This window comes from Podarcis melisellensis (assembly GCF_964234715.1).
Source record: "Podarcis melisellensis genome assembly, chromosome: 8".
NCBI classification, from domain to species: Eukaryota; Metazoa; Chordata; class Lepidosauria; order Squamata; family Lacertidae; genus Podarcis; species Podarcis melisellensis.
Window position 1 is genome coordinate 58,900,633 of NC_138540.1, and position 13,472 is coordinate 58,914,104.

The 13,472-nt window shown below is 41.3% G+C and overlaps 1 protein-coding gene across 4 annotated transcripts in view; it reads left to right on the top strand.

Moving 5' to 3' along the window:
- The first annotated feature begins 2,483 nt into the window (after positions 1-2,483).
- The window catches only part of THRAP3 (thyroid hormone receptor associated protein 3), a 45,015-nt gene continuing 34,026 nt past the window's right edge, over positions 2,484-13,472 (top strand). For 3 of the 4 annotated variants that reach the window (XM_081922860.1, XM_081922864.1, XM_081922862.1), the window contains exons 1-2: positions 2,484-2,628; positions 13,259-13,352. The gene's annotated coding sequence lies outside the window, so the exon portion shown is untranslated. The remainder of the gene's footprint in view (positions 2,629-13,258; positions 13,353-13,472) is intronic. The other variant, XM_081922861.1, reaches the window with a different exon arrangement.

A 13,472-nucleotide genomic window follows, 5' to 3' on the forward strand; every position in this document is an offset into this window, starting at 1 on the left:
AATACTGCTCCAATGTGTTGCCAAAATGAGAGTCAGAGTGGTGCAGCAGTTAGGGCACTGGACCAGGACCTTCATGGATCCTCATAATTTTTACAAACACTCTCTCCCCAAACCACCATCAAACGGAAGCTGGCATTGATTCCTATATGGTCTACTGTTGTTTGCCTTTGTGTTACATCCTTTCTCTATTGATCTTAGCATGGCATACACAAGTATGTGGGCTACCTCACTTTATCCTCATAATAAATTGTGAAGTAGACTGCATTCAGGCACTGACTAGCTCAATGTCAGCTAGTGAGCTTTATAGCAGATCAAGGATGTGAAGTCCCAACATGGTGACCACTAACAGTGCAATTTGCAGTCTCACTATTCTATTTATTTAAAATGTGTATAGACTCCTTTTTGAAGTTTCTCCTTTGAAGAAATTGTTTCCAAAAGTGGTTTCCAAAAATATACACAAACCATTGTACAGTTTGAAAACCACTTTAAACAGATTTAATTACTGTACAAAATGTTATTAAAATCAGCATGAGCTAATATGACCGACTTGATTCTAATAAATTGGGTTATTCTATGTGCTGCTTCTCTTTGCAGTTCATATATCTATATTTATATAAAGAAAAACTGTTTGTAAAACATCAAGCGGGGGAGGGAAAAATATGTACTTCATGTACAGACTGCTATAAAATATGGGTGTTTTACCATATGCCTCATTATTTGTGTAATCAGTAAAGTCACACCAGAATGCATAAAAATAAAAATTGTTGACTTCCTTTTGGCCTCTTACAACTTTTAATTTTTAATTAATTAAATAATGTGTTATTTCCAATAATGTTGTTTGTCATATTGCATTATACCATTGGTCCATAGTTAATTGTAATGATTCCCACGTCCTGGCAATAGTTGTTGGTGCTGCAGTTAACAGATGTGTTATGAGTTCTTTTACAATACAATACATACTGCATTGTGATGACATGAGTTAAGTAGAGCTAGTCCTGGGGTCATGGGGACTGTCTGCCTTGTAATTGTAATTAAAGATGTTTCTGTAATCAAATATATTTTTGTAAATACTTTTTTCCATAACTTTTCAATTTTTGGACACTCCACCACATTTGCTGATGCTGTATGTCCTTATAGCAGGACATCCTCTCCAACACATGGGAGAACTCATCGGTTTTATATAGCCTAGGCTTCTAGGTATTAGGTTCCAGCTCTGTGCAATTTTAAGTGGTCTTTCTCTGGTCATTGCTGCTATGGATTTGTATGGCACTTTTGTCCACATTTTTGTCTATGCCTCTTTTTAGAGCCAGTATAGTGTAGTGCTTATGAGTGCTGACCTATGAAAGAAAAACCTAAGGTATGGGATAACAGGCTTCATAAACCCCACTCAGTCATGCAACTCACTGGATGACCTCAGGCCAGTCACTGCCTCTCAGCCTAACCTACTACACAGAGTTGTTGTGAGGATAAAATGTGGAGGGAGAGCACCATATACACTACCTTGAACAACGTGGAGGAAAAGTTGGTAAACTGTATAAATGTAATAAATAAGACAAACTTGAAAGAACAGATGGAGTGAATCTGGCTCACTCAGCGTATCCATGAGGGAACACATTATTTATCCAGGCCTTGTTTTTATTGGGAGGGCAGGTAGATAAAGGATGAACAAAGCAAAGGCCACAGACATTAATTTTAGTGGGAAGGGCTTTGAAATGTACTGTACGTATTTTGGGGTGACCTTATTGCCCTTTCTTATCTACTTTAATGCTGTTGTTTATTACTTTGAGGCACTTGGGGGTTAGTGTGGTATAATGCTTATACAGTATCAGACTAGGACCTGGGAGAGACCAAGATTCAAATCCCCAATAGGCCATGAAGCTCTCTGGGTGGCTTTGGGCCTAGTCTACCTCACAGGGTGGTTATGAGGGTTAAATGAGGAGGTGAACCATGTACTGTATAATACATTAGAGCTCCTTTGAGAAAAAGGTGGGATATAAATGCAAGGGATCATAGGAATAAAAAAATCAAATTAAGCAACCAAGCATGATACGGAAAGACTGCCCTCTCATATAAATCCTCCTCTTGGCCCCTCGTAAAATGCCACTTTTTTTCGAAGCCCGCACAGGGAGCCTCACTATATTATAAAGAAGACAACATCCTGCGCCAGCATTTCCAGAGCATATCACCCTAAAGACTTTCTCGCCAACATTGGGAATTGTAGTCCCTCCTCGGCGATGCTTCTATGCCAGCTAGTCTAGCTTGGGCTGAAAAAGACTCCACCTCCCATCAGGCCTAAGGGTGGCTCCTGCGGACGTAGAGCGCGCGAGCTGGAAAAGGGGGAGGAACTTGCCTTTAGAGAGACAGCGCGAGAGTCGGCGGGGCGGAAGATAGTCGGTGACGGGTTCCTGCAGAGGCATGCTGGTTCTTGTAGTACATGACGTGAAAGCCGTTCGCGGTGCAAATAGGCAAGGCGGGGGGCGGAAGAACTACATCTCCCAGCGGCTTCACTTAGTTCGCTCCTGGCTGGTAGTGCTGCGCGCGCAGGACGTCTGGGCCTGCTGCTACTGCTGCGGTGGTGAGCTGTGAGGTAGGCAAAGGCGGGCGAGAGAAGAAGGCCGCGTCTGAACGGTGAGGAGGAGGCCGCGGCCTGCGGATTGTTGTTGTTTTTTGTTTCCCCTCCCTTAAGATCGAAAAAGATGGAGAAGGATTACGTTTCTACCTCACACACCCCAGGCAGGGGGTGCTGAGGTGGAGCTGTGGGGGGGAGGGGCGAGTGGGGGAGGGGTATCGCGTGCCCTGGGAGGAGATCGGTTCGCGAGTAGGCCAAGGGGTAAATGGAGGGGGCCGTTATTTCTGATAGCAGAGCTGAATCGGGGCTTTTTTAAAAAAATCGCCCCCGAAAACCAGACGGGGTTTGGGCAAATCCACCTAGAAGTGTTGGCGGGAGAGGTACCGGGAAGGCGGCCTCTGGTCCTGCCCTCTCCTTTCGCGATTGAATGGATGCCGACATATTTTTTTTTAAAGAAGTCTGCGCGCGATCGGGTGAGGGGGCCGCTTCCCCCCTTGAGTCAGGTGCCACGGCACCCAACCCCCCCTTGCGTGCAGTGTTTATTATCTGTCCATTCCGTCTTCCCCATCGGCATTCTGCTTTTCTTTCTCTAAAAGGGAGCTGCAAATTAATTCACAATTAGATGCGAATTAGCTTGTGTCTACATAGTGTGAGGAGTGGTCCTCTAGATGAATGTTTCCCAACCTTGGGTTCTCCAGCTGTCTACAGCACCCATCATACCTAGCTAGCAAGACCAGTGGTGGTGGGGAATTGTAATCCGAAAACAGTTGGAGAACCCAAGGTTGGGAAACACTGATCTAGATGATGACGATGAATTCCTAGCTCTTTGTAGCTGCAGCTTCTACTCCACGTGGCCTTGTAGTCCAAGGACACTGCAGGACTGCAGCTTACCTACCCCTGCCAGCAGGACTTTACAGGACCCAAAAAGAGAAGAGAATGTTGTAGTTAAGTCTGGTTTCAGGAGGGCATGGAAATTAGGGGCTTTCTGTTCTAAAAACTCCCTTGGGTAGGTCACTTGTGCAGACTGTTAAGCAGGCTTTGGTTCTGCCACACACCAGCTGTTAGGTGGTACAGCTGAAGTCTGCTTTCCTTTACCAATGTAATATTAGGAGTGCACTTCAATGATGCTCCTAATTGTGCATTGACAGCTGCATCTCTGTCTTCCTCACATCATAGGTCTTAGTAAGTGGGCATGATTTGGGAAAAGGGGCCTAGCAAATGGATTTAGCCTGTGGGCCAGAGGTTCCCCACCCCTGGCATAGTTCATAAAACAATTTATTTACTACTTTTACTTCTGAGAATAGAACTCAAACCATTGGGATCATATTACATGAAAAGGGTTTTAGGTTAAACATTAGGAAGAGCTTTCTTACAGTGCAAGTTGATAAAAGGCATTTTGAACCACAGAGGTCACGTAAATATTGGGTGACAATATTGAGTTAATACTAGCCCCTGAACTGTGGCCCTAATGCATAAGAGGATGCAATTTTTCCAGAATAAATTTAACACCATCATCTGGTCAGATAAACCACTTACCAAGGTACCTCCACCTTGTCTAGATTGAATATCAGTCAATAAACCCTTATCCAATCCTCTACCACACCTAGGCACTAATTCAGGGCACAAAAGTCTCACCTAAAAGATGAAAAAGAGAAACAGCTGGATTCCTTTTTGTGTATTGATGATACCTCAAGAAAAATCTCTGCAGACCTCTCCCAGCAGTTTTATGTTAAACAGCATTAGGGGCAGGGAGGGGAATAGAATTGTGTAGACCCCTGGAGTGTAATAACTATGGGGCTGAGCCACAGTTCCCCATCAGAACTCTCTGGAATTAGCCATCCAAATAGGAGAACCACCACTATGTGGTATCTCAAGCACACAGTTCTGATATATTATCCTGATGGTCAATGACATCAAAAGCACCTGAGAGGTCCAAGAGAATCAACAAGGTTTTGAACCCTTTGGTTTTCAGAAAAGGCCATCCTACAAATTGCTCAAGGCAGTTTCTGTCCTAAAACCTTGCCTGTAGCCTGATTTAAATGGATATAGAGAAACACATTTATCTAAGCATTTTGCTCACGACATGTTGTCAACCAGCCTATAATTGTTGACATTTTCTAGATGCATGCTAGGTTTCTTTATGACCAGTATTATAACTTCTGAAGTGGAAGTTAGAAATACCCTGCCTCCCCTGTCATCTAAGACTAAGACTGATTCCAAGGAGCCCTCACACTCCACCCTTGGAGATGGATTAATGCCATTGAATGCCTAAAGTTTAACTTGAGCAGATACGTAAAATTTCCAGAAATTTTGAAGCCATGGAGAGGGGGACAGGTTTGGGGGGGGGGAGCAACTTTTCTGGGGGAAATGCAATTTTTTGTTTTGTTTCCAGTGCTCCATATTGAAAATCACTTTGTTACTTTAGGAACCTAGAATGTATTATGCATAACTTGGTTTGCAATAGAATGATCATGTCTGTTATATTAAAAGTTCAGTTCTTTACAATAATTACAAATTGAATTTATTAAAGTTTTGTTTTTGTTTTTTACAAATGGGGCTACAAGCTGCTAAACTAGCATCTCTTTGGTTTTGCTATTTTATGAGGAATGGGCAAAAACAGAAACCAATATTATAGTAAAACAAATTATTATTCAGAAAATAACAGTTAAGCAGACATAAAGCATTAATTTCCATTAAAAGAGCTGAGAAAAGGGGAGGGGGAACAAAACTCCATTAAATTTCATGCAGTGTTCATTGTCCCATGTTCTAAATTATTGCTATCAGTTCCTCTTTATCTTAAAAGTTTATTTCCAATGTATGTTTGAATGTAGTAGTTGAAATGAGATATTTAAATAAGAAAAATGAATATAATTATTCATGTTATTGTATTCTAACAAATTCGGTTATCTGATAGTCAGAGATTTAATCTTAAATCCCTTGTGATGGTCAGATCTTGTTTATAGAGATGTGAAGGCCCAGAAAATGAAATGTTTTCTTTTAGAATGATGAACAAAATGTTTTAAGACACAGTGTTCATAAATTTAGTCTCCCAAAATGATTTCTAAAGCTCTGTTAACAGAAAGACTTTTATGTAAGGCTTGTACAGTATCAAATCATTACAATTCCTATACACTGAGGACAAGCAGGTCCTGAGCTGTACATAGAGTACAATTCTAAAAAGCAACAGTAAGATACATTTTTGCCTCTTGGGAGGTACTGTCATTGTTAAAAGAGAATAAAGGATTCAGTGCCTTCTTTGCTTGTAGCTTTCTTGTTGGATCTGTTTCTGTCCTCTTGACTAAGCCTCAAAGGATTTCGAGCAGGAAAAAGTACAGAGCAACATAATTTTGTTGCCATCCAATTCAGACTGCTGCAAATCAATTGGATCAAAGATTCAAAGGGATAAATGTAAGTGATAGCACTGCTTCAGCATTTGACTAGATTACAAAACAAGCAGCATTCTTAGGGTTTGATATTTGAAAGGCACCTTCAAAAGTTACAGAGAGCAGAATTATATTTATGTATTTGGCCAAGTAATGCAGTCTGGGATTCTGCACATCCCTCCTGCAGCACGGTGGCCAGATCTTTCCAGTTTGTTTCAATCTGGGCATACCTTCAGTTTTAAGAGGCCCATGATAAATACAGTAGGTACAAAAGTGACTCTCTGAGGATACTGTGCAGCTGAGTTTTGAAAGATTATGATCCTTATCTTCAAGTGTGAATTATTAAAACTTTTATTAAACTGACATCCTATATTGAATTCAGAACAAAGAAGCAGGGCAGTTTCAATTTAATAAGAAATGCAATTCTCAGCCAATTTTTTACTTATGCAAGGTGCACTTTAAAAAAATATTACCTATTATCACCAGCATGTGATTTAAGTCACCATCATCACAGTTTGTATTTACCCATTACACAAAAACTATTTTAGTACTAGTTCTGGCTCATTTAACAAGGTAGTCTAGTAAAACAATTGCTGTTATTAAAGGTAGCTGCATCAGTGAATTATTGAAAATTGTTCCCCAAAAGGTCTGCCACATTTTTCTTCTTAATTTTTAAAAAATGTCTTCAAGGCTGTCTAGACATCTTTTTTTAAAGGATTTGTAAAGCATTAACATGTGAGCTTGCAACTAATGTAGAACTCTAAATACATAGCATAGTAGTCTTTATATGCTGGAGTTGCAATGCTGTATATTAGTCAGCTTGTCTTGGATCAGCTGCCATTACACCACAAACTTAATTATTTTCCTGTGTAAAAATACATTAACATTCTGATGTCCCATAGACATTACTGGAACTTACAGAACTGCAAACCTAATCCAAAAAACTGTTATTTCTTAAGGTGGCTCATTGCCATTTTCAGAAGTAATTGTTTTTCATTGTGGCGGGAAGTAGAGAGAGACACAGTTCTGTTTGGCTGTGACAGAGAAAATGAGTGTGATGTAAGAGTTAATTGGCACCAGTGCAAAAAGCTGATACCCCATCGCAGCCTAGGTCTCATATACTCAAAACAGTGTGCTTCTTCTGATTTGTTGAATGATTTACTATTTCAAGTTGTTTTGGGTGTCTCTTTGCTATAAAGCACTCAGTTTCAAAATTCCTCCTTGGTGTGTCATATCTTGGGCACAAATTTTGTTTTCCAGTGATGGACTGAATTTACAGTTCTAATTCTTTCCTTCTTGCCAGCATGTGTAATGTGTCCTTTAAGGAGTTTGAGAACAAATGCTCTTTCCTGCTGATTTGGCAGGGTCTCCTCCCCATATTTCAAAAGTGTCTGTTAAGTTCACTTGGTTATCTGGATAATTCATAGTGAACTATATGTAGTAGATAGAATCAGGAGAAAGAAGAGTGTCTTCAGTCTTTTGTACTATGGCTGTTCTTAATTATTTTGTGGAATCGAAATAGAGATGAGAGTGTTCTGTTGCTCCCAAGCAGCTGAATACAGTGGCAAACCAGAGCAGCGCACGGAAACACCATTTACCTTCCCGCCAGAGCAGTGCCTATTTATCTACTTGCACTTTGACGTGCTTTCGAACTGCTAGGTTGGCAGGAGCAGGGACCAAGCAACGGGAGCTCACCCCGTTGTGGGGATTCAAACCATCGACCTTCTGATTGGCAAGCCCTAGACTCTGTGGTTTAGACCACAGCGCCACCCGTGTCCCTAATGATATTGGTAGCTACAATTTAAATCACTTTTCTAGTGATTTTGTAACATCTTTCACAGTTTCTATATTCTGGGTTTATTGAGCTATATGTCATGACTCCAATATCTCCGAGTGTGGAGAAATCTTTTTGGAAATCTACTAAATCACAGTATCTTCAGCAAACTTGACCTCCTCACTTCTTAAGGCCTTTGTAGATCCAGGGACAGAGAGGTAACTCCAATTTGCTTGTTTACTTCTGTACACATATCTGACCTCAGGTTTGAGGGTTAGAAACCTTGGGTTGGTTCTAAACTGCATTTTGAGGAACACAGGGAAGTTACTGATCAGACATCCATTCACTTACCTTTTGTTCTTTCTCTGCTTTCTGTGATAGAAACTTCTGAAGTCCTTACTAAAGCACAAGTCCTATTTGAGCTGCATGGCCCTCTATCCTTTCTTGATCCTATCGTTTCTGGCAGTGGGCTGTGCGCTAAGCCTGTGGTCCTCAAGTTTTTAAGTGATCTGGGATTGTTGTCTCTGTTTTGGGCTGATAGGTCTCATTTGAAAGTATTTTTAGGCACAGGTTTTCATGGCTACAAGTAATACAGGACTTCATTGCTTCTGTCATCCTATCAATGTGCATTGCCCATTGTACAGTATCCTGGGATAGGGCTTCTCAGTGGTGGCACCTTGACTCCCTGACCCTGATTTGCATTCAATACAGTGGTACCTCCGGTTGCAGACAGGATCCGTTCCGGAGCTCTGGTCGGATCCTAAGATTTCCGCAACCGGAGGGATCGCTTCTGCTCATGGCGCAGTAGAGCTCTTCTGTGCATGTGTGTGAGGCGAAACCCGGAAAAACACTTTCGGGTTTGCCGCGTACATATCCCAAAGGATACGTAACCAGAGGTCAACGTAAGTAGAGGTACCACTGTATAGCACTAAGCAGATCGTTCTGACAGCATAAGGATTTCTGCATGCACAGTGGAACAGTCTTCTCCTCTCGTCGTCTTGTGCTCCCCTAAATCTGTTCTAGGGTTTCCCCATGCCCTTCAGAGAAGATTTGGAGGCATATGCAGGGTTCCTTAAGACAATTGTTCACCCAAGCTTTTGGGAGATCAGTGCCTGGTGCTAGACTACTTGATCTGATTTATCTGCTGCTTTATCATTAATGCATTTTAAACTCTTGCTTTTAATGTATATTGCTGTTTTGTTGTTGGTCTTTAAATAGAATAAATAATAATAATTAGATACTCAGAAATGTGGATTATATAAATACAGGTGTTGTATGTTTGAGTTTAATTGCAATGTTTTATTTTGCCAAGCAAAGTGTTCAAAATATTTGCAAGGGAGAAACAGTGACATAGGCAAAGTCAGCCACCTCATTAGTCCATACTTGGACCTATGCTTATTGTTTAATTGAAATGAACCAAAATGGGTTACTTCTAATCTGGTGTTTAAGAGCAGGCCTTAACAATAAATCTGGTCTGAAAATTCTGAACTCTGTCCCATAAAATGAAAGCAGATGAGAAGTTGGCAGCAAGTTATCTACTTGGCAAGATTAATCTCTCTTCACCAAATTGAGGTGGAAGGATTAAATCTATAGCAAGATTCTAAGTAATACTGAATCCTGTTTTGGCTCTCTTCCTTTGCTGGGATTTGAGAAAGTCTGTTCTTTCTTTCCTTTTTAAGGACAGCTTGCCAAATGTAGCACATATGGTATTGTTAGGCCTTGATTTACCTCTGAGAGGAGCTGTAGCTGGGATCCAATTCAGGTGCAGGTGGGTAAAAAATCAGAAAAGCAATAGATGTGGTCACTTGGCAGGCTGGGAGTCTGGCAGTGCATCCAGCAGATGAGGATCAAAGGGTTAGCAGTAGGAGGTAGATCCAGGCAGAAGGCTGAGTTCCAAGACAGCAATAGGTTGAAGGGACAGGTGCAGTGTCAAAAGCAGGTTGTGGTAGCAATCCAATCTTAACACTCAAAGGCTACCTAAGAACTAAGAATGCTGGTTGCACAGTAAGGTGCTGGACAACCTGGTTTGAAATTCTTGACATCTTACACCTATCCTTAAAGCATGACGTGATTCTGGACTCCTTTGGAAGTAAGGGTAAGATATAAATTTAGATGATGTATATCTGAGGGTATGTCCTGTTCTCCTTATAAGGCTAGAACCTCAAAAGAGCAGTGTGTGTGCTTGTCTCTCCTGGAGAAAAAATTGCCCTTAGGCTAAAATGAAAGATGTGTGTCTGTTATATAATCCAAATAAGAGATTTGATAGTTTAATTTGTTCATGCGCATAACAACTTCACATGCTTCAGTTCATAAATTCAGATGAAAAAGATATTGCAGTATTGTGGCTTCTAGAAGTACTAAGTTCTCACTGTGCTGCTTTTTTCTTTTCTGGGGAGGTGTTTCCCTCTGTGTGCGTGTAGTACTTCTGCATAGTGTTCAAAACTCCCATTGTGCTAGGCACATTTTGTGACAAGGAATTTCATTAGCGTGAGCAGTTTCTGAGCGTAGCACTGTGCCTAAGAGTTCAGATTAAAACTGCAGAGTAGAAGGAAAGGAGGACCTTTTTCTGCCTCCACACTTCCAGCCACTCTCTGAAGACTGGAGAAGAGACTCTCTTAAGAATATTAGGGGGTGGCCAGAGGAAGGACTAGACCATGTGAAAAATGAACATAATATTTTAGCTGCAGTTCATTCATTTTTAGCTTTGTATTGTTATAAAAAAGCACACCTAGACATTCCGTTGTTGCGCCCATAACCTAGGTTTAAGGTGCCATTTAGCTCCTAGCTTTCATATCTCAGTTTCTAGCACTGCTTCTGCATAACTTGGGTTTAACTCTAGCACACTGCTCCCTCTTGCTTGTTTCTTGCTGGTTCTGTTTTGGCTCCAGTCTTAACAGCATGGCGGTACTGATTTCAGTATTAGAGAGGATAATGTGATTGCTTGGCTAATAGAGCAGTGGTCCACAATTGTTAGTTTGGCAACTGCTGTTTGTATGGCTCCAGCAATGACTGGAGCATCAGAGCGTACTTGGAGTGGGTCTTTTTCTCTTTTAAAGAAAAAAAACTTTTATTGAAGAAATATATATTTTTGTACATTTTAATGATAGATGTCTTTCTAACACCATACCCATCAGTTTTCAACCAGATGCTTATTCTCCTCAGTAAGGTAAAGGTAAAGGTACCCCTGCCCGTACGGGCCAGTCTTGCCAGACTCTGGGGTTGTGCGCCCATCTCACTCAAGAGGCCAGGGGCCAGCGCTGTCCGAGACACTTCCGGGTCACGTGGCCAGCGTGACATCGCTGCTCTGGCGAGCCAGAGTTGCACACGGAGTTGCACGCCGTTTACCTTCCCGCTAGAAAGCGGTCCCTATTTATCTACTTGCACCCGGGGGTGCTTTCGAACTGCTAGGTTGGCAGGCGCTGGGACCGAGCAACGGGAGCGCACCCCGCCGCAGGGATTCGAACCGCCGACCTTTCGATCGGCAAGCCCTGTGCGCTGAGGCTTTTTACCCACAGCGCCACCCGCGTCCCGTATATTCTCCTCAGTAGTATACCGTAATTAAAAACCACTGGTTATGCATGCCATGATGCAGTGGTACCTTCAGTTGCGAACGGGATTCGTTCCGGAGGTCCGGCTGCATCCGGAGGAATTCGCAACCGGAGGACAGCTTCTGCACATGTGCGTGGCGCGGTTTAGTGCTTCAGCACATACGTGAGCAGCAAAACCTGGAAAAATATTTCAGGGTTTGCCGCTTTCGCAACCCGAAGTTTACGTTACCCGAGGGTAACGCAAGCTGAGGGTCCACAGTATTTATTTAAATTTTGTTTCGTAGTTCATTAATTATCTTGAAATCTTATATTTTATTATATAACCTTTTTTGATGTTGTGAACTACTTTGAGCAGAGTTTACCATAGAAAAGCAGCATACAAATAAAATCAATGATTATATATAGCTGCCCAGAGACTGAAATTATGATATTAATGATTTCTATTTGGTCCCTTGTAAACATCTGCAAGGACACTAAAAAAGAGTGGTTACACAAAGCAGAAGAAATTGCTCTGGCCCATAAATTGAAAATTATAATACAGTAGAGTTGTTATTTGAATATATGTGTGCTGAGTCACATACAAAATTGACCAAATCCACATGTTCCGCCTTTTCTTATCCTTAATAAAAGAGGCTTGTTCTGAATAGGAATTTAGAATTCATTGAGAAATACAGCAGACTCATCTGGTGCTTTTCTTGGGAAAAAAAATGGAAGAAGCTTAAATGGAAGGATTTTTTTCAAAGGATGGGAAGTCATGGCAAATGCAACAGGAAATTGGATTGTAAGATACCGAACTAGGTGCAAATGAATACATAATATGAAAATAATTATGGATGAATCAGAGTGAAGAGATTCTTGTGTGCACAAAGATGAAAACATTCACAGTATTGTTTAACATGGAGGAATGTTTGTTGAAGTTATTGGAGGCAAAACTGATATGTTTGACTAGAGAAAAAAAGCATGGTTGATATTTATTAATAACAGAAACCCCTTTTGGACTTTTTGTGTGGAAAGGAAAATGAATGAATTTGAGACATTTGTGTCTAAAAATTGGGAAAATATTGCTTAGCAGAAAGTAGAACAGTTGGATGTCATCCTAGAGTGAATATTTTGAATAATTTCTTTTATGTAACTGAGGCCAGAAAAGCAGAAGTCCATTTTATTTATTTAGTTTTCCTTTTTCTTCTGTTCTTTACTTCTTTTAAACACCTTTCTTCTCTCTTCCCACATTTGTTTTCCCTGGTGTCCCCTGCTCTAGGCCATTATGGGGGCCTAGGCTTGCACAAATATGAAGGTGGTAGATGAGAGACTGGGAGAAGAAAGGAAAGCTTCCGGGTGAGAGCTGGGAGGGTCCACCACTTTCTGCATCAGACAAAGGTTAAGAGCTACCTTTGAGAGAGAACTCTAGGTTTTCTTTCCTTTTCCTTTTTCTTTTTCATTTTCATTTAAATTAGTTTTCCCCCCTCTTATTGTATTATGAAAATGCTTTGATAAAATATTATGCAAGAGAGAGAGAGAGAGAAATACAGCAGACTCCTATCCGGTTAGGACAGACTTTAAAGGCAACACGACTCTCCTGGGGAGAGGCCATAGCATACAGTGGTACTTCTGGATGCGAACGGGATCCGTTCCGCAGTCGTCTGCGGATCGCGATACACCGTATCTGCGCAAGCATGTGACGTCATTTTGAGCATCTGTGCATGCGCGAGTGGCGAAACCCAGAAGTAACGGAACACGGTTGTCGCGGAGTGCAACCCAAAAACGCTCAACCCAAAGCTACTTTAACCCAAGGTATGACTGTATAACCCAAAGCTAGTGGCTAAGGGTTAATTGCTGCTTAATTATGGCAAGGTGTGAAGATAATAAATGGTCTGTTTTTAGGTGCAATACAATTAAAACATCCTTTGAGATTGCATACTGTGCCCTCAGTGCTTTGAGATTGAGATGGAACAGGTGGTGACTTCTTGTTTTTAAAAAATTGCAGGTGGATTGAAAGGATTGACTACATTGAGGAGTGCTCACTTTACTGCCACACCTGCTGGTGAGGGACTTCTGGGCTTTGTTGTGTTGAACAAAAGGTATGTTTTCCTCTCCAGCTTAAAAAATAGCATAAAAATTGAAGCCTTACTTGCCTTTGGTTTGCAGTCGTGGCAGTAGGAAAGCAAAGCAAACAACTTCCAATTGCAGAGTCCCAGGTT